Below are 27,469 nucleotides of genomic sequence, written 5' to 3'. Positions count from 1 at the left end.
AACAAATGAAGTAAAAGATTTTTGTATCTAACGTTAGGTGGTAGCATTAACAAAAGAAGTAGCAGATTTAATGATTTTATCGCGATGCGTCTGCCGGTTCTAAAATGTTAAAGGAAACGGATAAGGAGAGAAGATGTGCAAGTTATTAGATTGAGGAAAGAGACGATGACGAATGAAGAAGCCTGGACCTAAACTTACTTCTGGTTTCTTTCTATCTATCAAAATTTCATATAAAACCAAGAGTTTAGTTGCTTCATAAGTTTAACGTGGAAATTTCTGCTTTCTTTCTTCTAAAAGTGCAGTTGGTGCACCCTCTTAGTGAATCCATAGAATTCATCATAAACCCCAATTCAGTCCTCACGATTTTATGCTATATTTGCACCGAATAAGATACACAATGAGAGAGTATAATTTCCCGTAACAATAATTATCGAATGAGTCTAGTAATTTGTTAGACATCGCACCCTCGTGAATCAATTCAGCCTTGTTCATTCTTAGATTGAGATGTTGTCAAGGTTGTCGTGCTCAAACAACGAACCCGACCAAAAACATTCCATGATTTGCTTTTGTTCTTCCATGTTCTTTCAAATGCAACTCTTAGAAACGGAAAATGTTTTCATTGTAAGACATTACAAATTGATATGAACTGTTAATACCAAGCCAAAAATCACACTCTTCACTTTCCGTATGAGATACACGGTAAATATTTCCCACCTTGACGTGGAGTATATCACATTAAAATTCAATTCAATATCAAAAGTAATACAAAAGCAAAATGATGTCAGGCCCTGTAGGGACAATTTTCAATATTTTCTAACATCTAATGACTGTTATTAACTCAGTTGGACTCCAATGGCATTTTCTTTCACATTGTACCAGCCAGTGATGGAATTAAAAAATTTTTAAACGATTTCTTTTGAATCGAAATGTTCTTCCTGATGTTATGACACAAATAATAGAGACTCATTTCAAGGACGAATTGCAGACGTGAATTCACATGGATATATTCCGGACTCGAGAGAAAAGTCAAACAAATTTATAACGAACTTTCAATTGTATTCTGTAATATAATGAACTTCGCTCGCATAATGTACTTCTCCGTAGTGATTGACTATATGACCTATTGAATTGTTTCTTCAAAATGTGTATTCAATGCGAGATTCGACGCTCCCTAATATATCCACTCCACATATTATACACACACGGTTATGAAAAATAAACATATCTTCAACCATCATTTATACATGTACATAAAACATGCAGCTGATTCTCATTGAATTCACGAACGTTTTCTGCATTGAACAATCTGATTTTCGATTCCTGACCTTAAAGAAAGATTGTCTTCAGCATTGCAATTACACGTTTTATATTAAGGTAAAAAGAATGGGAATAATAGCGAAGTACCGTAATCTAATATCATACCGCTGCATCTTAAAAACTGACATATAAAAATGTATAAAAGTTCGATGTGTTGTACATTCGTTAAATGTGTACTTTTAATATATTGCTGGGCGTATTAACACACAGCCCTTGCGAAAAGGTGAACGGAAGTCTATTGGAATTTCTTAACAATTGTTTGAATAGCAAACTACTCACCGGAAGCTAACTGGCGTGCGCCATGTCATTTCGTTCTTTTTTTGTTCGATATAGAAATGCAGAGATATGTTCAAGTTCTGTACTTAATAAGACATTAACAATCGGAGTGTGTTTTGTTAACACAATCATCGTTTCTATCGTCATCATCATACACGCTCATAATGCAATAATTCATATGCATTTGCGGATTTGATGGAAATGTGTTTGGTGGGCCATATGCACATGTCTTTGAGGCTATAAGACGCTATACTTATATGATACCTTGGATTCCCCCTTCGGTTAAATCGTCGCTGTCGTTATGTGATTATCATGAAATCTAATATTAAAAAGGAAGACGACCAGAAACAAGACATGAACATTCGGTATTTAGCTGATGGCATGACTCACGTCGCATGAGTAACATGTTTTGTTGTGTTACACCTTTACAGTGAAAGTTGACTTGACAGCGAGAAAGGATTAGGTCAATATGAGCTCATTAATCTGCGGGAATCCGGGTGCGCAAACGTCGTTTGCCAAACGAGTAAATTCGTATTGCCACATATGAGTAGAATGGTATTTACAAAGACCTTTCGAAAGATAGACCACGACTTTGCCCCATAGGGTAAATGTTTTAAAAAACAAATATCTAAAGTGACCACAATATCTAGCCAGTCAGCCGAAACCATTTTATGTCGAGATGGGGGATGATAGTAGAATTCACCATATTAGTCGGTTTAGGAACTTATAATACAGGTGGTACCTGGCAAAAATTTTAATCTGCTGGAAATGTGGAGACTGAAAATATTCTCTATGACTCAAGAAAGGGTAACGACGAATAAATAAATAAGGGCAACGGCTAAGGTGAATTCTGTTATAGAGAATCCAGTGGAAGTAGTGATAAATGCCGAAGAAGAAATTTCTATAACTCTAAGTCTTAAGAGCCAAGTACATGCGAAGTAAACTCCAGGCAAGAGTTTAGAGAAAATACCAGTGTGTATTGCATGGTCCATTTTTAGGAAGTCATTTTCCTAAACTGACCCATTTTTCCCAAATTTTCCCGCATTTTCTTTTGGAAAATATGGCAAAATTAAGAGAAATATTGGAAAATATTGTCCCAAAAATAGTCACCGGTAGTTTTATCACCCTCAATTAGTGACTTAAAAATGTCTTCTCAGGCTAGTATTCCATAGATAGATATCCATCGGTTCTAACAAAGTGAAGAGGTTGAAAATACAGTATGATCTAGTACAATAGTCACAAAGAACACTTCGTCGTGTAAGAGTATGTCATCAAGCCTATTCAAACATTCTGGAATTCTATTGAATTCGTTATTGACGAGGCCGTTATTGAAGCAAACCATTCCAACTACTGTTCTCTTTCCGTAAAACTCAACAATGCTAACTCTTTCTGTGATTGCAATTTAAATTCAATTCAGCATCTAGCCAAACACCCAATAACAAACAAAGAAACCCATCATCCACCTATATGTATAAGACATCAAAACCATATCTGATTCAAATTTCCATTGTTATGTCGAACGTTACCATTTCTCATTCTCGGACAACACAAAAGTTCGAAATGGCTTCGATCTATTGAAAAACGTCCGTATTTTTATTTATTTTTAGTGTCGAAGAATCGTTTCAATTTAAAATTTTCCAACTATTCTCTTATCAAATGCAGTAAATCCGATATCAATTGGAAATCCCAATCACGTACACTCGTATAGCCGCCATATAATCGCTAAAGTATTGGATGGTGGAAACATTTTTTTTTTCTCTTCCAGCGTAGTATATAACATACAATTTCGGTTCGTGTGCTTTTTCGTTTATACATGTAACTGTAATGTACATTATACACAGAGCTATATTCAGCTTAATGTACTGTAGAATCCATCGTTGGGAGAATGTTATCGATTGAGCCGTTGCGCTTTTATCCCATTTTTTACATTCAATACATTTTCTATAAATAAAGTGGAAAATCAAGTACATCCGTTCGCTTCGTTTGAATGGATTTTCATAAAATGCGGACAACAGAAAGTCTGCAAATTGATAAGATTGAATGTGTTTGTATAAAATAGAGTTCTTCATTTCGAACTTTCGGTATAGAATGAACGAACATGAAGAAATACTTAGATTTATTGACTTCAGCTGGATATTGAACGGAATGGTTCATATGAGTGTAATAAAACGGGGTACCAAAGAAGGAGTCTGCGATCCCCATGGAATTTTCAAATGAGTGAAATTATCACCTATACCAAAATAATTTAACATTTTACAAACGGTAAGTGTATCGACATACAATCATTACATGTGTCACTTCTTGTTTACTTTTATCTTCCTGTTTGTTTTATGCATAATCTTGTACTTTAATAGTTTTAACATACATTCTGCTATATAAGAAGCCACAGCTGAGAATAATTGCTCATTTATATCGTCGTTGTCGATAACAGATATCATCGTAGATGTCTTGCCTATTATGTGGTTTTTTTGAAGTTCGTTTTGAGCACATGTTGACTCAAGCAAGAATAAACTTTTGAAGACAAACAGTCTACATCTACGATACAAACGGTAAGCATATCGTCATTATAATCTGTCATTTCTTTTGTTTACTGTTTGCAAGTGTTTGTTTGATGCATAATCTTGTACTTCATTAGTATGAACATGGATTTTGTTGTTATATAAGAGGCCTACAGTCAGGTAAGATCACTCATTTATTTCGTCGTTGTCGATAACAGATGTCCAGTTATTTGGTTGTTTGGTTGAAACTTCTTGTTCTTGTCCGTACAATGACTCAAGCAAGAATGAACTTTTATTTTATATCAATATGAATGACAACATGTACGAAAGGTGCCATAAGACGTGGTAACGATATATAATTTAAAATCTGACGGTTCGCGGAGTTGTTCCCAGTTGTTACGTTGAGGCATAGAAAGTAGTGGCCCTTGACCGTACACCATTTTGACTTCAATAGTTGTAATTTAGCGACAGTTATTGGTAGAATGTGTACTGAACGTTTGAGATTGTGTGTAGTCGGCATACATTTTTATCACACGAAATCATTTTTGATAATAGCTTCTAATCCTTTCTGATGTAAGCCAATCCCTGCCAACAAAAGGCAATTTAAAGAACACATTGAAATCGAAACTCATGAATATACCAGACATAGCTTCTGGTAATGCTTAACTATTTGTTCGAAGTATGCAAATCAAAGAGGTTCATTGAAAGAACTGTACATGGAATACAACTGGAGAAACCAATAACTTCGTGTGTTTTCCTTTCAAAATAACAAATTCATTGCGCTCCATTTCGATTATTAAACATTATACGAAAAAAAAGGTGCGCGCACAGATTTGCATTGAAAATAAGATTCCCTATTACTATGCACACGAACAAGAAAGAAGTTCCTTTAATTATATACTTTCATGTACAAAAATATATTATGTAAAATCTCTACATGATCATAAAATCGATTCATTCATCCTATTGAATGGAGAAATCGAATTGAGGATAATACAAAGATTACAATTTTTTTTATTATTCTTACTTAACGTCAATTTTGAAGTCACAGACTATATTATGCATATTTATTAGAGGTTACGACTGGGTACACTCAGCGAAAATATTGTATTCAATACGAAAAATAGTCTTCTTACCGAGTCTAACAGTCAACAATTTTTACGAATGAACAAAAGAATTTTAAAATTCAATGGAAAAATTGAAGAATATTTCGTACAATGCAGGCAATATTTTATGAGATGAACTCTCGAGAACGGATTCTTTAGAATGAATATATATACCTCCTTGTGCATATACTTTATATTCAAGTAAATTGAATGTATGGAACGGTTATAGGAATATAACAAAAATAATTATAATAACGGCTTCAGGGAGTGAACATCAGTTTTAATTTAAAACAAAAAAAAACTTTTTTTTTTCATGTTATACAGCAAGTATACTTGAAAGCTTTTACACTCACAAAGTTGAGAAATAGTTAGTCCCATAGTAGTAATGACGACATACTAAGTTTGTAAATTTAAAAATTATAATCCTTTAATCAATATATTGAAGTAAAATTCTATGAAATTTACGTCATTACCATCTACTAGATCTACTACTTCGCATGTTTAAACTAATTTGTAGCGCTCACTACAAAATCTTCTACATCATTAGTCTTAACAATGATTTTGCAATATAAAAGGATACTAGCGTGAGTTCATCGAACAGTTTTGTCACCGTTGTCGATAACGGATGAATTTAAAATAGCTACAGAGGTTATTAGAATTCGCTTTGCATACTAACAGTGCAAGTTGCCAGTGTTACTTTAAAACGAGTTTGACGCCCAGTAAGCATCGTGTTGTTTGATCAGATTTGAGAGTGAATTCGTAACCACAATCACTTGATAAACTGGCATTTGACCAATGAAAAGACTCAGAGAAATGTCATATTGTGCCTGATATGCCATTATTTTTATCAGACTGTCATGGACTATTTTCAGGATTTATTTTTCGAGAATTTTTAAGAATATCACGATTGAGAAATTCTCTCGGAAATTCTTAAATTTTAAAATTTCAAGCAAGATTTAAATTCTTGAAAAGTAATTTCAAAGATTTTCAAAAATAAATTTTGCAAGAAATAGCGCGTAAATTCAAGAAAAAATTTCCTCAAAATAATGAGATGTCAAACTCATATCATCATATGCTTCTTACAACGACGTTTAAGACAAATTGTTGTAAATTTAGAATGCATTAAATTTATGAAACGCATCTGGCCAATTCCACAAACCCTCTATGACATGGACGCATAATAACAACGAATGCTACTAAAAAATTATAAACCTAATTTCCCGAAAAACACCAATTGGGTGCTAGGCGCCAATTTTGACTTAAAAATATTGATAATCCAAAAAAAAATTCAAAGGAAAATTCAATTTCACTCAACAATACACCCACTGTGACACTTTCAAATTATGACAATGAATGGACATATCAAAATGCCGTATATTCCTTTGATATAATGTTGCACATTAGCTGTGATATTTATGTGTCGCACCTCGTATGTCGAAACCACGTTAAAGGAAAACTGAGATTCGAAAAATGAATTCAATTTATTGAATTGAAAAAAAAAAAGTTACTTTGAAGTTGAAAATCGGTACAATGCTCTTGACAGCAATTCGATTATCAAATGACCAGTTGGTGACCGAAACGAAGATTTGCTATGAAACGGGCGACAGTATGGAAATTATGTTACATCAAAAGCGCCAGAAAAATTGATAAAATGTTCAAATCACCACAAACGACAAATTGTAAGGAAATATTTCGTGTAACAATGCGACTGTTATCATTAGAATTACACCCTCGCCTATTCAACATCTCCACAGTTTCTAACAATACCGAACATAAAGTAAGTCTGTTCGTAGTACCAACCACTTATAAAATACAGAAATTATGACAAATAAAATGTAAAATGTAATCACATTCTCGTCTAATAGAAAATGGCTTTTGTTGTAAAAAGACGGTGAATATACCTCGCCAGTCTGACGAGAAAACCTGCTAAAGGAAAATTCAATTAGTGATGAACAATGTTGTTATATTCAAACGACGGAAACTGAGAGGTTTCCCTATGAATAAACGTTGTTCGTCGTAACAACAGTGTCAACGGTACATGGTTTATTGTTCATAAAATTCGAAGTGATAAACACATTTTCATTTCTGCGGTTTCTTCAATGGAAAATTGCCATTTTTTGTCCTAGTGAACGATAAACGATAAAAACACATATTTCGGAAACGATCTACTAACCTACATATACCTGTAATATGTAAAAAAAAAGTGCTGGTAGATACCAGAGCGAACGGATGAAAATGAAAATTCATTCATTCGTTTGTGAAAACCGCCGTCAACCTTAAATGTAACATGGAAATTTCTCAAGCCAGAGCTAATTAATTTTCGCTACAGGTGGTCAATTCTTCCTTACACGTATACAACAACACCAAAAAAATTGGTACGAAACATTTTGCACACAAGTGAGAGATTGTGTGTCATCCACAATCAAAAGCAGACTTCACATGAAATTCTCTTGACTTCTGAACACATAACTATGTGAAATGTGTTCAACCCCTTGTTTTATTAAATACACTTTTTAGTGGAGATATCGGCAGACACCCTCTCTACAGTTGTAATACACAAATTCTTGTCTGGCACCTTCCACACACCGTCGCATGTTAAAATATTAATTTTCAATTTTAGAGATGTTTCTATCCATTTTCGGGAAAAGATTTCCATCATGCTCTTTGAATGTGGATGTACGAATCACATCATCATCGTACGTACATTTTCCCGAAAAATACGAACTCATGTATTCCAACATAACTAATAACATCAGACACACAAAGTCATAATGTTAAACGACATGTTGTTTCCTGGTATTTTGTGTAACACTTGCCAGAAAGTGTTGTCAAATGTCAGCAACACACTTCCCAGAAGAGGAAAATTTTTCGCATAATATATTTTTGAAAGATCAGATAGATTGTAATCTAATGTAAAGTCAATGGGGTTGATGCTTTTCGCTTTTGTTAAAGACGAGATTAACAGCGATAAAGGATGAGTTTATTGTCGAGTCGATGAAAAATGTTTTTTAATATAAAATTGCGATGTGACAATGGAAGGGTGTGAGATGGAGAGAGCGAGAGTTCTTTTTTAGTTCGAACAGGGAACGGAAACGAGACCGGTTTTTTTTACGTAAACGGATGGGTGAAAATTGAAAAATTCGTGGAAGATTGCGATTTGATTAATTGAAAAAGAGGATTTATTGTTTTTGGTTATTGAAAGCTAATTGCTTCTTTTTGGGATGCTGTGCATAAAACAAGAATATAATTTAAATATTGGCCATAAAAAGGTGGAGAATTTTAAAAACGGCTCATCACCGACAACAATGACAATAGTAAAGGACTGGTTAACCTCCACTGGACAAAGGAGGTTTTGTATTAAAATACTCCAAGTAAGTGAAGTAGTAGATTTCACACGCTTTCCGTTTCTAATATTTTTGTTTTTAAGGACAAGTCATTATGAGTAATTCTATATCGACGTAGTGCGGTCGAAATAGGCAACGTATCAGGTTACATAATCTTCCTTTATATTTTCTCGAACGACACTAGCTCTTAGTATCACACAACTAAATTGAAAAAGTGAAGCATTTGACTGCAAATATAGCAGCATTCGTGCTATTGCACAATCTTGATGTTGCTTCAAGTGACGAACCTAGATTTGCCTCAAATAAAGAGATAGGCAATAGATAAAAACCTTATAGTAACCTAGTCATCTGTTATCGATAACGACAGCAAGAACAAGCGAATAACTCTGGCTAGGGTTCACACAAATATTTAAGTGATAGATCTCGTACTTTACCCAAATCAAGTAATAGATTTAATGATTTTTATGATATGATTGGTATTTGTAGAATGTTAACATATTACAAATGGAAAGCATGTGCAACCAGCAAAATCTGTTAGTTCGATTGTTTAAATTATGAATTGGTGTTTTATGTGAAATCTTTACGTTATTAGTCTAAACATACATTTTGCTTTATAGAACGAGGCTCAGTTTTTTTTTGTATTTGGCGATGTCGATACCAGCAGATTATATAGCGTTTTTATAGCGGTTTAAAATATGATTGCAAGCTAATTCTTATTGTTGTAAGTTTTCGTTAAAATGTATATTGTAATAAAACACAGAGACTGACATCTTATCGCAACTACTTTCTATTTAGTTGATCTAAAGTTCATTCATTTCCACAATTTCACGATGCCCTGTAACATTTAAAATACTAAACCATTTTACCACTGCAACAAAAAAAAAACAACAACAACCGCAACCATTAACGTAAAACAACATAAATAACTTAATTTGTTACTGGTCATATTTACAATTTCCTAGCATCAATGAGGCATCTAATATCTGTACGGAAAGAATGATTTCATAAAGATTCTCTCTAACAACACAACATTTTATCGACTATATACGAGCTACGAAGAAAATGTAACAAGAGATGAGTGCACTTCATTTTAAAAACGAAAACATTTTCCACTTGCTATTCGAAAATGTTTGAATGAAAACATTAATTTAAATATGATATGGATTTCAATAATGACCGAGACGTGACTTAAAAACAATTAAGACAGTTTCTAAACACTATTCGATATAGAGATACCCAACTTTTAATGGGTTCATGTGTTAGCGAATGACTGTTGTGATGTTTTGTGTGATGTAAATTATTTGTTTTGTTAAGATAGAGTTTCGTTCAGATAATTGCGTCTCAACTATAACGCAAAAATAAATTAGTTTTTTTTTTCTTCCATTCATTCGTGTGAGTATGGTAAGGTCTGTCCTGTTGTATTTATCCAACAAACGTTTTTTTTTTTAACTTACGATTTGTTTATGTGTGACGTTGTGCGTTGTATGGAAAAATAACTCAATTTAAGCAGAGTCATCAGAATAGTGTTTATGAATGATAATTGCTGTCCCTAAATCATATAATTAATTATGTTTAGTTACAACTTACCACATAAATTAAACGTAACAAAGTCGACCATCAAATTCGTTCATGCGAAACTTTTTCCAATTTAAACACTTAGCATCGAGAACGAAAAAACTGACTAACTTCACAATAACCTTATTTAGGAGGTAACTGAGCTATAGGTCGCTGTACTTATGAAAGGAAAAAAATGACTGACGTCTCGTTTAGCTACAGTGAAAGAGAGATGCCCTAAAATTGAGACGGTAGTTTATGCCTGTGCGTCACAAATAATTAAATTTATCTCAAACAGAGTTGCAATTGATTTTTCATAAGACAGAAGCAATAACGTCTCAACAAATGAAGTAGTAGATTTTAAACTTAAGAAAGATTTGTCTGCAATTTATTTTCGTCTACAAAAGCATACTTTGCGAATTAAATTAGACGTAGCTTCTTATCATTTTGAAGTATCATATTTAGAATAATTGAAATGAGTCGTTAAGTCTCAATTTTTTTTAACTGTTTTGGTGCATCACACGCTTCCATCAGCGTTATAAGTGCATCATCTGATGCGACGTGACTTTTCGAATTTTCAACGTCAAACATTATTGGTCACCAATTTAGCTTTTTTGGATCATAGTCTGTTAAGGCATACAATCAACAGGCAGCTGGAAAATATATGCTACAGACAAAGGTCGGTTTTCGAAAAAAGAGTCCACTTTATTTGAAGCTTAGCGGATTAGTACGATTTGTCTGAGGTTTGCCATACTAAATTTGCTTTACTTAACGAAAGTGTTACCCCAACATTCAGTTTGGTGGGAAACCATTTCACTTTAGTCCAATGAAGTACTTTTTATACGAACGAATTGAATGGATTCAATATTAGTTCTGAAATGCTTGTACTCCAATGCTTCTGCGTTTCGTGTCATTCATCGTCACACAAAATCTGAATAAAACTTCGCCAATGAAATTGATAAAATTCGCAGAAAATTCATAGCTTTTGTCGTAAATAAATTCTAACGGAAATTTTATCGATTTTTAATTACAAGTACAATAGTGAAGTGATTCAGCGAATATACCGAAGTATAGGGGTAATATTTTACCACCATTGTGTGTAGTTTAAATACTTAGAGAATAACTGTATATGACAAAACGTACTTTTAATTAAGCATTTCGCATATTATTAATAATCTATAGTTTTTAATCGCTACAAAGTGGATCATTGTTTATAAAAAAAAGCGTTCGAAACAACTTCAATATGCGGCAGAAATGATGGATTGTATTTTTTTCTACATACACGTTTATAATCAGAATAACATACGAATCCATTCAAGTTTGTATGGAATATATTCGAAGTGCCTCTTCAAATTAGTAATACCACAATTTTCATGTCGACGAGTTATATTCATACACATCTGATATTAATCGATTCAACGGTTCTTGTCCATACATAAAATTGCATACAAATAGCAATACAAGATTTTCCAGATTATAGCTAACGCCATCACACCAATTACTAAGAGTTTAAATAATTATTCAACGAAACGATTAAAACGACGTTGTATTGTCTGTTGCACTAGAAAATTCCTGTAAAGCGTCATTGAGTATTGTAGTCCTAGTGAGACGTGTAATGTGTTCTTGGTAAATGGATTTCGAATTTTATTTTGCAAAAACATATTTTAACACCAGGAAATAGGTAGGTATCAATGTCAAAAGACGACAGACCTTGTGACAATAGTGACCTGGTCGACCTGGTAAAGATGAATGTGAGAAAAGTTTTCGTAAAATCAAAAATTATCAACATTTTCATTTCACTTAGGTTCAAAAATTCATCAATTTGTCCAAATCTGCCGCTACTAATGTGATCATCGAACTGTTAGAAATGACATGCCATTGAAAACGCAGACATCTGTGAATGTACAGCTTACACAATATATCGATATCCTGACATCCAGCTTGAATTCGACTTTTCTCATTAACCTAAAACATAATTCTGGTTGCATGATTTGTACCAATCTCCATAGGTTGTAAAACAGGCCAATAAAGTCAAAGAGAGTCATCACTCTATCCTAATTCAGTGCACTAATCATACCTATTCCAAACTGAACTAATAATTATTATTTAAGTACGTCGTCGTAGTAGGAGTGAATGTTATCGGCAACGAAGATAAAAATAAGCGATGATCTTTGACTAGTCTTGTTTTATATAGCAGAATGTATGTCAAAACGAATGAAGTGAAAGATTTTCTATCAAACACTTGGAGATACGTTAAACAATGGAATAACAGATATGACAAAACAATTTTTCGTAAACGTTGTCGAAAATACGCGACGAAGTATATTTGAACACTAGTTAGGAAAAAACATTTTCATATAAGGTTGGTGTGGTTAAAGTAGTACGTAAATGGGTTTTTATTATGTTTCTGCAACAGCACTCGGCTTCGCCTCGTTTAGTAAACTCATATCGAAAACAAATACTGCGTAAAAATGATGTTTGTAAATAGGAGAATTTCTTATGCGTAAAGTCTTATGGCGTCCAAAGAAGTACATGAGTTACGAAAAGTACGGTTTCCCACGCACGTATTATGTAATAGTATTTCACATGACTAGGGATAAAAAGATGAAAAGTAGAGTTTTCGTGTGAATGTTGTTGATCCGAGGCGAAGCCAAGGTCAATAAACACACGAAAACGAGACTTGTCACTTTTATTACGAGTTATGTAATGAATTTTACTTTACTAGTGAGGTAAAGTGGCTATTCCCTCACTAGTGAAAACCTTTTCCCTCGCTCGTAAAGTAAAACGTTATACTTTACACGTGAAATAATTTGATATCTCGTATCACGATGAGTAAAAGTACCTCGGGCTGAAGCCCTCGGATACTTTCACTCATCTGGATACGAGATATCAAATTACTTCACTGGTATAGTAATGTACTATTATCACACACGCGCGGTGTTCGGATGTCAAAATTACTTAACTAGAAGAATAATTCAAAAATTACACTTCAGGTCTATGTTGTTGTCTCGTTTTCGCTTATGTAATAAAATAGAGTACACACTTGTCACTATCAGTCTCGGCAAGCCCCGACTTCTTCGTGACAAGTGTGTAATATATATTACATGCTGAGGGCGTTGAAAGAAGTGCATGTAAAAGTTATTGCTTGGCTACGCTGATGGAAAAATCCATTTTCCCGCGAGCAAAATAATCATAAAACTTTTAATCGCAGGTGTTTTCCACCAACGCTTGGCGAAATCGAGAAATGTTCGAACCTATGGGACTTGTAAGTTTTGTTTGGCAATTTTCAAAAAGATAAAATCACCACAATCTCATAATAAAGTTGTCCGACGACCAAATCAAGATATATATTTCCAACAATTTTCGCACGGGCCTAAAAGCGCGTCAATTTTATGTTTCCTTGAACATTGAATCGTCAATGAAATGTATCTCTGCACCGAATCGATATAATTAAAAGTAAAATAAAATCGGACAATCAAATGTACAAATCAAAATCTTACCGACATTAAAAATTATTGTAGCTCATATTTGCAGCAAAGACAAGAACATTATTATTATCACTTTTTAATTGAAAATTAATGTTTCCAATTTTTTATTTTTAAATATTAAACGAATTTACCGATTTATCATGATTTCTTTTTATATTGCATTATCTTGTACGTAGAAAAAAACGCGTTCACAGTGATAGGATAATAATTGATGATACGTGAAAGATGACACTTATAAGTAATTTTGATAACGGTTAAAGTGTCGATAAGAATTCCACAGTTAAGTGTGTTACTAATATAAATCAATCGGATATGAAACAAAGAGCTATTCCATTAAGTGGATTTTAAAACGAAAAAAATTTACGGTAATAATCGTTTGGATTCTCATGACCATAGTCAAGCATTTTGCAAAAAAAATTTCGCATTATCTGAGGCTAGTGTATTACGCCAGTTATTGACGGAAGTCATTGATAATTAGTTTTGTCATAAAATTACACTCGAAAGATGGCATTATGGCGCTGCCATTTTTAAACATGTCTAGGTGCCCATGTAATTTTTGGGTGCCGATTAGCATCAGCATATCATCAGTGCCGCCTGTTCCATATGAAAAATTTGGACAAGTGCCGGTGGCGCCTAAACGAATTGGCGGCTGGGTCTACAAAAAAAACGTTACTAGGGAGGAAAAATGGACTTTCCATCCCTAGGGAAAAGTCTTTCCCTACTTCGTAAAGGAAAACGTCATTTCACACTCGGAAAATAAGTCGATATTTCGTATCACCATGAGTAAAAGTACCTCGGGCTAAAGCCCTCGGATTTCGACTATTTTTGAGTTGACTAAGACATGAACATTTGATTCTAAAAGATAAAAATGTGTCCGGCGCCACTACATGTAATCTCGCGAGTATAACTATGTGAGTTTTGTGCTTCGACTAGATCATTCTGTCAGCACAGTGGGCCCAAGCAGAGGCCCACGTGCGTGTTTTACCACAGTAGAACGGCTAGTTTAAAAAGAAAGATCATTCTGAGTAAAAACAAGTACTTTACAGTATAATAGACTGCTTCTGTGTGCAATATCATTCAGGATAATTAGTAAAGTGAAAATTTGTGACTTCAATACACAAATTCAACTTGCATTTCAGGTTGCGATCAGGTCATATGTTAGCCATCGCGACGACAAAAGTAAGCAACGAATTTCAGTTATTATGGTGTTATATAGTAAAAGTTAATGTTCAAACAAATGATATAATAGATTTTGTGTCGATCTGCTGACGACCTAAGGGGAAGTAGTAGACTTGGAGGCTTATTATATCAGAAAATGAGACGAAAACATGCAGAGAAAATCTATGTGAATCAGCACTCTTCGCACTGATGTCTCGTACAATTACTATTATGCTGTTACAGTATCTATTCCACAGTGTTAAATCGAAAAAAAATCCTCAGAAGATTTTCCGTTGATTTTCAAGGATTTTTTATGATTTTAAAAATTTTGTTTTGATTTTTAAATATTTTTCGTGAAACACAAAGGATTTTTTTTAGAATTTTCAACGAATTTGAGGAATTTTTTTAGTTCAAAAGGATCTAATTTTTGCATATTTTCTTTTCTTCAGCTACTTGCTACATTGCAAACATGGATTTACACTGTGCAGTATTTCATTTCTCTGTGATGGTTTCCGCCTGTGAAATAATTGGGAAATTGAGTGAAGATTTCAATTTTACAAATTCGTTAGGTTTACAAAATTCAGGAAGTCTAATTAAAATTCAAGAAAGTTAAATAAGAAAATGGTGTTTGATTGAATGAATCTGACCACAATTAAGATAAGAGCTTCGAATTTCACAATTTCCTCCATTCACTTCATTCAATCAGATAATGTTCTTCCCTTGCCCTTGCAGCTGTCGCGATATCGTCACTTTTTCATCTGGTTCACTGTAAACTGCGGTTAACCTATTTCCGTAAATTTTCCCCAACGGTCAATGACTAATAATGATGCATCACAACATCATTGTATGCTATGTAAGGAAAAAACGTTGTTGAAGATTCACATAACATATTCAGAAAATGATAAAACGAAAACTTTGAGAAGATAATTGAGTGACACTGGTTGGTTTGTTTGTATACTATACACAGAACGATAAAAAACCATAGTTTGAATTTAAACAGACGGAAAGACAGTGTTAACGTTACTTTCACGCAATAAGCAAACATACAAATACGATTGAAGGAAATTATAAAATTAATATAAACAACGAACCTCTGTACCGGTATTATCCTCGCTACGAATAAACAAACTCTGTTCCACTAATTATCTATTAATTGCACTTCAATCGAAAAATACCATCAGTGTCACGTTTCACTTAACTTTCTTTATCGCAAACACACAATTAAGACACATTTATAATGATTAATTAACTAAAATCCTATCATCTATCATCATTATCAATAGAAGACAATTTTTTTTCCATTCCGAAAAAAGAAACGTTACAATGATATCGAACAGCACTTAAAGGTTAACTCGTGTTCCACTGTATCGGGAATGTTTCGAAAATCAACAAAGTATTTTGTTTAAAGCTCGAATTTTCACAATAATTCTATTTTACACATTCAATCATTCACTTTTAGAGTCTCACTGGTACGTGCCTTTCAGTAAAACTTTACTCGATCAACAGCAACACGCACTGTCAATAACGCAACTACAACTGATAAGTCTCGCGAACTTCAAATATATCACAGCTGAGTGTTGGAACAGAAATCTTTACAGTCACATCCGTTTTGAGATTATGCGGTTTGGATTGTTTAACTATGTTTGGTGATTTTTTGTATATTTTATTTGGATGTAAACATGTCCAAAATATTTGATAGAATGTGTAGGTGTGCATGGTATACATGTCACCGAAATAACGTTCAAAGATAATGTAAAGTAAAATTCGTTTCGCATAAGCGCGGAGCAAAAGGAATTAACAAAAGTTGGGAAAGAACCTGGAAAAGCTCTGTGATATTAAGCTTTGGTGTAGGAATTATCTATTTGGTGACCTTTCTGGCAGCTATTACATTTTTAGAAAATCTCTTATGTCTGATAACGTCTTAACGAATCAGCTGGGATCGATGCTTCCTTCATATGTCAAGAATCTACTATTACATAGCTAGGGAGGAAAACTGAAAAGTCAAGGTTTCGTGTGAAATTTGACTCCCGAGTTGTCCAAAGCCGATGGAATTTAATGTAAAGAACGATTTTCTATCCGCACGCATGTAAACATTATTTATTGCGTAAGTAAGATGTAGGTCGTAAGTGCTATACGCTTATCCCTTGTGCTATAAATGAAAACGACAATGTAGACATAAACCGAACAGACCATTCATAAATTTTAGTTATTAATGGGAAGCTAAAATGTTCTTTCGGGTTGTGCTGTTGTTGATAACGTATGTACACACAACAACATTTCACTAGCTTTTCGATAAGATTTTTGGCGAATAGTTGTTGGTGAATAAATTCGTCAAAATGTAGAGATAAATTTTGTAGCGGAACTGGACACAAGAAACAATATTACGAAATAAAAATAAATCTTTCTCAGGAAGGGCTTTTTACATTAGTTTGATGAATTTTAGCTTTTTTTGAAGTTTGATTTCGAAATCACACCGATATCAAAAAGGAAGCCGTTTTCGCACTAGTGCGTTACAGAGTTTTTCTGAAAAATAAATTGATTGGCTTTGATGATTTCAAGTTTAAGAAACCTTCTTCAAACATGTTTCGAAAGGAGCAGATTTGAAATTTTGTGAACGACAAGCGTACGTCTATATAACCATAAGGTCTGTTATTTCCTTCGTTAACACGCTCCTGGTTATTGTGACTTCTCAACTTTAGGCACGCCGGAAAGTGCTAAGGGGGTCAAGGAATACGTCCAAATAAATTTCTAAAAATCGAAAGTCAAATTTTTGGCACAAAAGTGCCTGCTCGAGCATTATCCCCTACGTGTTGTTGGATACGAAATCTTGTACTTCTTTAGTTTTACCTTACGTTCTTCTATATACGAAAACAGTAGTTTGACCTCATCGATTATCTTTGTCGTCTTTATCGACATCAGATGAATAGATAAAATGTGTCAAGTAGCACTAATGACGAGAATACATTCCAAACATTGAAGGTTTTCAAAAGTTTCGATTCTATCCTATTTACCAATATGTCACGGGCAGATTTTTCGTTTTTTTTTTTAAAGACGTTTAGTCTTCGTTTACTTGATTTTGTTCTCTCCCTGGATAATTGTTTATCTTGCTCTTTGCTGTCACAGACGAGTGTGCGTTCTTCCACATAAAATTCACGGGAATTTTATTGAAGTGAACTAGTGAGTTTTGAGATCAACGTGAAGAAACGGTTTCTATAGGTGATCTAGGGTAAGCTAAGCCTTGACAGTTATTGGAAAAATTAAAAAATTCTAGGATTGCGCTTGTTTTCGGCTTGGCCTGAATATTTTTTACAGAATTAGATTGAAGTGTAAAAGTGTTAAAAGTCCCTCTTCTGGTGGTGAAGATTAGCGTCAAACTAGGTTTAAATGACGTTGTTACAAGCACCTGGAAGAAATACTCTAAAATACCCTAAAATCTCATGTCTAATGTTGAGCTGCAAATAGATTTTTGATGTGAATCCGATGAATTCGATCGAATTCGATAGTCAAATTCCGTCAACCAGCCAATAATACCGATCAAATAATATTCAGCAAAATTATGCAAGAAATTGAATTTATCAAAATTGCAACAATGTTCAAGAAACGGGAAGTTACCTTAAGATGAAGAGAAGTTACTCATCATATTTTCATTGAAAATGTTGAATGCATTTTATTTTTAGCGAAATGTGAAATATCCGTTGAGATACTTATATCCAGAAAACATACCTACGCATATGTACATGACTGTTTTATACTCTAAATTTCCCCCAAATGTTTTTATTTTCAATTGAAAGACAAACGGCGCGCACCATGCATACATGCTGAAGAGAGAACGTAATGCACGTTTTAACGAATTAAGAAAATATTATGATACGCTTAATCGGCTAGCACTTCCCGAAATGATGTTAGTAATAAAATTCGTTAGAATTACGTTGATCATAATTTTTATATGTGATCATGAGCGGATCTTTAGCGCGAATCAGATCAAATTTACAGTTACTTTATTATTAACACCGTTCGCTAAATGAATTAATATTAAGAAGAAAGGAGAAAGCAGACACAATGCTTACAACGTTATTCGTGCAGGGATTATTTTGTTTTAACAAACAAAGTGCTAGATTCACTCTCTCTGGATTTTTGTTGGATACAAGTGACTATAGTGGCTTAATGCAAAAACAGTAAAATCTAGTTCTTCATCTGTTAATCGAATTATGTAATCCATAACTAACCCACAAAGTTAAGAATTGTAGCTGCTTATTTGTTTCTAAGAGTGTATGTCGCGTTAACAAACCCATGAAATGAATCGTTCAGAAACGGCAAGTTATCCGCCTTCGACTTTGACAACAAAAATAGGCAATGAGCTCTGATTAGCGTTGTTTTATGTATAACAATGTATGTTAAAGCTAATGAAGTAAAAGGTCTTACATCTCTTCAACTTAAAAAACACGAAGTAACAGATTAAATGATAACATTGCCACAGTGCCACACGCTTGACTAATTATTATGAACCGTAAACATAAAATTTAGAAAGTCGGAAAAGTATTAAACAAAAACTTTTACAATAAACTGGAATAATATCGGAACGGAAATTGGGTTATCAATTTGGTTTTTAATAGAAATGAAATTTTAAACGCCCCGTTTATATACACTTTGAATTGCATAAATTTTGATCATTTATACACCTGAATCGGAACACTTTCTTGCCAAATATTAATTGAAAACGAACGATTTTTACTATATGATTTGTACGGTGAGGTTACGTTCATTGTTCATTAAAAGTTCTGCATAAAGTTTGAATTTTAATTAACATCTGTAGCCGAATGTTAAAACGTAAATGAACAACAACATGTTACGTATTTTAGATTTACCTTCACACCCACTCACATTAGTTTATTGTATTTGTGTTGGGTAGCAAAGATTCCTTTTTTCTCATTCTGAAGTTATTAACAAATGTATCGTTGTGTCAGGGACAGTTGATTTTAGAGAAGTTACCTCAAATTGCCAATCATTCGGCATCAGCCTCTTGCAATTGTTTACATCAAACGAACACCAATAAATATCGCGTGGCGTATTAACCAGGGACTATTTTTGGGAAAACAGTTTCCCAAATTTTCCGAATTTCTTTATAATTTACCCAAAACAAAGTTCGTTGAAAAGTTTGAGGAAGGTTGAGAAAATTTGTCAAAATAGGGGAAAATGACTTTCCAAAAATAGTAATTAATTTCCAAATAGACTGGAAATTTTTACAACAGCGAAATACTTACAAGAATCTAAACAGTACAGATTGGCTTTGCGGTATAAACGTCCTATGTACATAAGACCGTTCTATTGTATTCAATGTACTTGTATTCAAGTAATCCAAAAAAAGAATCGGTGAAATATCTTCTTGACAATATACTGGTAAGCTGGTAATATGCTTGCAGTCTGGGTCTGTGAAAAATTATATTTCAGATTGGGTTTGTAAAGTCGACAAACTTGAGAACTATTCTAAATCAATGTCCTGGGAACCCTAGACTAGGGTAGTTTGGAAAATTTTCGATTTAAAACAATATTCAGGAAAAGCAATGAACTGAACAAGGCCTGTCCTGTGTAATGATTCTAAAATCTAAAACCCCATACCAGTCCATTACTCAGTGTTCCCATTGAAGGGTTGATGGGTTAACTTTCAATGACTTATTAATTTCGACGCGGAATTTGAAATCTCTTTTTTGTTCATTTCCTTCTCTGTTGAATGGGACATTTAAACACTTAGTTAAATCTGCGCACAGTTCCATAATTTACATAGCCAATATAATTGTAGCACAAAATTCCCATCCTCATTGCAGAAATTATTTTACGTCGTTCCATTTTATCAATCCGACTGTTCATCACAAAAGTTTCAAATGTACGAAAATTTTATGGAATCAAATCCAAGACTCTGAGCCATTTTATAATGAAATCAACTCCCGCTTTTCACGTATATCAGTCAATAAACAAAACAAGGGTAAATTAATTGCATATCTCGTACTAAAACACTACGTTACTTTGCAACAATAATTTCATGCTAACAAATATAATCGCAAAAATTATTAAATGAAAATGTGTAAATTTATAGACATTTTGAAACTCCTTTGCTCATACTAATTGAGTGACAGATGCACCGAACGACCTCAAAACGTTCTAATTGTAAATCTTCATAATTAAAATGATAATTGCTTCTGTTAGAGTTGATATGAAGGAATATGACGGAACGTGTATAACATCCGAAAGAATCGACGAGAAAAATAATAATCTGGGTTGATTTACGATGGCTTCTTGATTCTTGTTAAATATATGCTAATGGAGTTGAACGAAAAGGACATCAATTTAGATATTATATTCGATGAATCAATGGAATTAATTGTTTTTATTGCATTGATGGTGAGATTTTCGAGAGAGTTTTGTTAATTGTTCCTTGTGAGATTTGTTGGTAAAGAAAGGGACTGTAGTGGAAGTTTCGATGGAAGCTTTTTCGTTTTATCATTATCACTTTATGGAGCCTAATATACATATCATCCGATGTAGCATATCTGTACATTATTCGCTTAATATACAACCTCCTTGGTACGTGTTGTTTTCGTGTTTGATAAAAAATGTCTTACTAGTGTAAACATAGGCTTGGGTGTGTAAGAGATCTGTAAGAATAGCTCGTGGGTAAACGTGTTTGAAATAATACACACATCGCAGCGAGGAGGTGCAGATAAACATAGAAAATACTTTTGAACTCATCAGAAAATTTTTTACTAAGAAAATCTTAAAATTCGTTGAAAATCCTTTAAATCCTTTAAATTTAAAGAAAATCGAAAGAGCATCCTTGCGAATCATAAAAAATCCTTAAAATTGTTGAAAATTAAAGAAAAATCATGTGAAAATGCTGGAAATTAAACAAATAAAAGAAAATCCTCACAAAATCGTTTAAGAAAGTCCATTTGCACTCAATATATTAACTTCCTCTCGCATCGCAACAAAATTATTAAATCTATTACTTCATCAGTGTAAAGACAAATTAAAAGATATCACATGAAATGGCTTGATTCTTTGTCGCTCTGTGTGAGACTTTTTGAATTTAGTCAATGTCACATTCGAAGCGATAGATTGGCACATTAGTCGAATAGATTATTTTCAATTTATGCAGAAGATACGCTAAGCAGCCTTGACGTTCATGCGTTATTTGACGCATGATTTTCTTTTTACTGTTTGCGTCGTGTGGATGCATTTAGTAAATGGAGAAAAAAAATTAACGCGTGGAAATTTTCGACGCGTGATATTACTTTTTGGCTAAAGTTTACTTTTGACCCGTGAAGAGTTTTTTGTGAAAATTAAGTTTTGCAACTATTTTCTTCTCGATTTTTTTAGGAACAAAATATTTTGAAATTATAGTAATCCCGAGTGAGCCGAGGATACTGCCACCAGTCTACACTATTTTATACATGCCAATGCCAAGCGTATCGCGACATAATCATTAGATCTGATTAAGTCTATTACTCAGTTTGTTTAAAGTTTTGGATGGGAGTCTTTTACTTCGATGGTTGATGTATAGATTTGGCTATATATTATAGAAAGTCAAAAATCGTCGCCCATTTTTTGTCGTCACTGTGGATAACACATGACTAGCATTTTCAAAAATATCATACTTGTCCTTTAATGCTGCTACTGTAATCTAGACAGCAGGGAACAACGAACCAAGTTACTTTTAGTAAGTCAATAGTATTGTGTTAGAAAATGTACTTAATTTATGTCAGTACCATACTCTAAACTCTCCAAAAAGCAGAAGAAAATCTAAAACAGAATTCAACTAAACGAATGAAATGAAACGAACGAAGATAATTTTTAATTAGTTCAAAACACTCATCTAACCCATATTCTATTATTTTATCATTGTCGTACTATATATTCTTTATAAACATTACATTATGCCATTAAGATATCTAGGCTAAAAAAGTTTCACTTTATAGTGTGTGTCCTCCAAATATACATTGAGATAAACACAAGTTGGAAATTCATTATACTTGTAATAACACTACACACATCCACATTTGAAAGAAAAAAAATATATTAAAAGATAAATCTAAATTGTGTGGGAATGCAACAGATAAATTTGAATTTTAATATCACAAGTGAACAGTCTTGTAATTGTGTTCATTTGTTTATCATCATAATTCTTATTAGTAACAACACTTAGAATCATAATTATAATTTCAATAAATTTTCTAGAATCTTGGCGCCGCATCTTTTCCATTTAACCCGTCAACACAATTAGTATGATGATATTGTGAGATCTCCCCTACAAAGGAAAGACAAAGTTTAGGATCATCAGAAACATTAGGCATAATGCGAAAAAATACAGCCCATTCCGAGGTTGATTCTATAAAATTTAGTGAATTATTTAATAATGTACAGCACTATGTGTTAGCAATCTTTTTCATTGCCAACAGCTTTGTTTGACTTCCTTAACTTTGAGAGATTAATTTTTTTTATGATTCCTGTTCTGTTCTGACCAGTTATGCAAATATTTATGTTAACGAGTACCAAAATAAAGTATTACGCAAGATAAACATTTCTCTTTTGGTAAATAAACGCAGTGTGGAAATGCAGTTTGGATGTGACGACGATGAGAGAATAACATTTGTATTTGAATGATTTAAAGAAAGGAAATATGTCTCAGCAATGGTTATTGATTTTTCTCTAGCATAATTGTCGGGAGGATTTTTTAAAAGGAATCCTCAATCGATTTTCGGGGATTTTCTGTTATTTTAAAGGATTTCTTTTGTCCATTTCAAAGGGTTTTCTAGAATTTCTACATTTGTCTTACTGTGGGATGCAACCTGTGGTTACACAGTTGCAAAATCATACGTAAAGCAGACTTCCAAAGATGTTGGTTGGGTTGCCTGAACAGCAGAACAAGATAAGATATCTCTTTATTCATCCTTACTTAGTCAATATCATTTTGTTCCGCTAGGTTTTGAAACCTTTGGACCATGGGGACCACACTGTAAGAAATTTGTTTCCGATTTGGGCAAAAGAATTTCAGAACTTACACATGAAAAAAGGGCCACATTATACCTCAAACAAAGGCTAAGCATTGACGTTCAACGAGGAAACGCGGTATCAGTTCTCAAGACATTGCCATCAACGAGTTCTCTGGAAGAAGTTTTTTATTTGATTTCGAAAAAAAAGACAAATTTTTTGTAATATTTCCTTTTGAAAAGATCGTTTTTTTACTGACTGCGCCTTAGTGAGCAGTCTTTTTTTCGCAATTTATAATAAAAATAAAAAAAATTAAAAATTTGTCTTTCATTTTTACCAGGATTTTCATGTAGATGTTTGGTTATAGGATTTCTTTGAGGATTTTCAACGAATTTGAGGCTTTTGTACGAAAGGATTTTCTATCTTTTCTATCTATCTTTCTGTCTCTTTATAGTGGTCTAGCATGTCAGCCATCAAAAGGCGTGGGGTAATTTGGCACACCTTACAAATTGATGGTGTGCCAGATTCACCTCTAACGAGCGAATCTGGCACAGCCATGACTTTTCGTGGCATGTAGTAAAAGGACGCACACTATGATCGCGTGTGCCAGATTCCCCGATACCAGAAAAAAAAGAATGTTGGAAAATTATCTGGACAAATTTGAGACATTGTGGCCTCAATAAATCACAACTCACCATGAGTTACATATTTTCATGCAAGGGGCAATTCACAAATTGTGGACGAATTTCCAACTACTATCTGCTGAGTGATCTAAAATCTATTGTGAGCAACATCACTATATCTCCGATATCTAAGGAACTACTGAACCGATTTTGATAAACTTTTTTCCCCCGAAAGGTATTTACAAATATAAATTTTGGGCTCGACATAAAATTAATCGGCCATATGGTTCGGAAGATGTTGTCGAAAAACAGAAACGTTTATCAAAATCGGTTTACAAATTCCTCAGTTCCTATGATATGGCGGGAAATTTCGTAAATGTGTAGAACGTCCGATTTTGTCAAACATACCCACCCTCCTGAAGTTTGTCAGTAGTTTGTGAATGGCTCTCAAGGTGAAAAGGTGAATATTCCCTGTTGGATTTAATAACTTTAAAGCTAATTTCCAGACTTTTTGTGACTTCACTATTCCGGAATAATTTTCTGTAATATTTAGGGATAGGGATCTCAGCATAATGTATTATTTGCAAACCTGGTAGCGAAGAGAGTAAAATAGCCAACACAATTTACTTGGTACTTTCTGTAAACGACAGGAAAAATCATAAGTGATTCCAAATCTTTTACTTCTGAAGTGTTAACATTCTTCTTGCTAAACATGAGAACAATATTATTGAGTAGTCGGTCGCCGTTATCGATAACAGATGACTAGCCGTTTCTGTAACGATTCATATCAAAGATTTGTTTGAAACATTACCATTACGGTTATTTATATAGAATCGACCAACATTGTACGTACCATAATGAAGAATCGATCGTTTATAGTCGAGAGTATAAATGATGATAATGTTGCTAATAAAGTAAAGTACAGCGCCGTAATATCGGCTATCGGCAGATATATGAAATAGAATTATGAATTTATACTTTGTTGACATGGTGAGCCGGATTCAATAAATTCTATAATATCAATGAAAAGTGTACATAATATGTCGACACACGCCAGCATAATTGTGACAACGAAACGACATTATTTTAAATTAAATTTAATAGCCTTGCAAAATGTAATATCGCCGAATATACCCCAAAATGAAAATATTAACCGGCATAAATCAAATTTGTATTTAATGATATAAAAATTGCACACACATATTAAATGACATCAACACAAGCAACACCCCCCATTTATATTTTTCGGTATATCGCATTCGCATGTAGTACAATACTGAGAGATTCAGTCGTATAAAACAACAAATCGGTTTATCATTTAAATCGCACATTCATTTTTGCAATGCAATCAACATCCCCTTTAACATTTCAATTGAATGTTTGATGACATTTTACATTATGAGCTAAACGTATGCTTTAGTCAAATGAAAACGTTTGATTGCAGTGCGAACGGTTTTCATTTTTAACCTAATTGAGGTTAGAAAAATATGTTTTGGAATCAGTGAGAAGGGGTGACATTTTCTGACAATAATTGACTAGGTTGCAGATATTGTTAGGAATAGAGAGGAAGGACTCAATAAAATAGGTTGGCTGTGGAAGAAGTGTTTGTCATCCGTATTGATACTGTATATTACGTTACCTTTCACAGAAACTTAAGTTAAACTTCTCTTGAAAAGTAGTGCAACGTTAGGAACTGACCTGTTCTCACCTCAAAGAAGCTATAAATCGAGCTGGGAATGAAGAAAAATAGACGGAAGTGATATGGTTACATGAATACTAGGATGTGGTGGTAGGATGAGCACTGAAAAGTAGTGCAACGTTAGGAACTGACCTATTCTCACCTCAAAGAAGCTATCAATCCAGTTGGGAATGAAGAAAAATAGACGGAAGTGATGTGGGTGCATGAATTCTAGGATGTGGAGGGAGGATGAACACTGAAAAGTAGTGCAACGTTAGGAACTGACCTATTCTCACCTCAAAGAAGCTATAAATACAGTTGAAAATGAAGAAAAATTGAGAAAAGTCCTTAAAATCATCAATTTCTAGTGTTGGGAGCGTTATGGATCTCTCAAGATTACAGGAAACTCAAGCCACTACGTAGGAAATCTTTAAGAATAACTTGTTAGTCGTTTTGAGTATAAAATAGGGAAAACTAAGCCACGGCACTTCATAAAATCAATAATATTGGTACGAAAAAAATGCGGTTGTAGCTATGCCCGGTTCCCAGGCCCATATCTACACTTCCTATAGTACGTGTATGCTCGGCCAGCTAGATCTGAAAGAGTTAGTCTCCAGCTTTCCAAAACACCTCTGATCATTAAAATCAGTTAGGATTTACAGGCCGCAGTGATTGTCAAAGTTAGCGGTTTTTTAGTGTCACATTTTAGGACATCCCAGATAGCTCGGCCAGCTTTAAGATACCAAAAAAAAGTTATTCCACGAAATGTCAAATAAAATTGACCGCATAAAAAAATATAGATTTTTAACGGAGATATTGATGTTTTTAGTTTTACACTAAAACCGGCTTTTTACCGATTCGACCGGTTCGGGAACCCCAAAAAAAATTTTTTTTGGTAACTTGGACCCCCTCTACAATATCCTGTGGTCAAAATTTTGTTAGAATCTCCAGCGCGCGGAATTACATAAGAACCCGGACTACAAGGTGTTTGGACAGTACGAACGTATCTTCTTAAATTGTGAAATTTTTCAATCGCTTTATTCATCCATAATGCGATTCTGGCTTAGATTATTCTTAGAGGATGAGAAGCTAAAAAAATTGCGGTACTCATAATCCTTGCTGGTAGCCATAAATTTCCAATCTCATAGATTTTATCCTTGCTGATCAAAAGAAAAGGGGAAAATACAAATTCCAGCCACTACAGTTAATCGGACCTAGTTATAACTGAAGATATTTTGATTTCATGTTCTTATGCATGAAAATTAATAGAAACTTATGAAAAATTAGTTTAAAAAGCATTAATTCTTATAAGAATTCTTCTTTCAACAATAATCTCTGTACTAATGTTACCAAATTTCAACTCAAGTGTGTACAAAATACTAAGAGCCGAGATACTTGATGAAGCATCAACTCAAATTACAGCAAAAATAGGTTTTTAGGCTGGT

The 27,469-nt window shown here is 33.6% G+C and overlaps 1 protein-coding gene across 2 annotated transcripts in view; it reads right to left on the bottom strand.

Annotated features, from left to right (window-relative positions):
* The window catches only part of LOC119078851 (transcription factor hamlet-like), a 105,397-nt gene that overhangs the window by 62,003 nt on the left and 15,925 nt on the right, over positions 1-27,469 (bottom strand). Inside the window, exon 1 of one of the 2 annotated variants that reach the window (XM_037186563.1) lies at positions 15,833-16,404. The exons of the other annotated variant lie outside the window; for it this stretch is intronic. The gene's annotated coding sequence lies outside the window, so the exon portion shown is untranslated. Of the gene's footprint in view, positions 1-15,832; positions 16,405-27,469 lie in introns of those variants that run through there. 2 annotated transcript variants of the gene reach the window in all.

The sequence above is a fragment of the Bradysia coprophila genome, unplaced genomic scaffold (genome assembly GCF_014529535.1).
Source record: "Bradysia coprophila strain Holo2 unplaced genomic scaffold, BU_Bcop_v1 contig_297, whole genome shotgun sequence".
NCBI classification, from domain to species: Eukaryota; Metazoa; Arthropoda; class Insecta; order Diptera; family Sciaridae; genus Bradysia; species Bradysia coprophila.
This window is presented reverse-complemented; position numbering and strand designations above follow the sequence as displayed.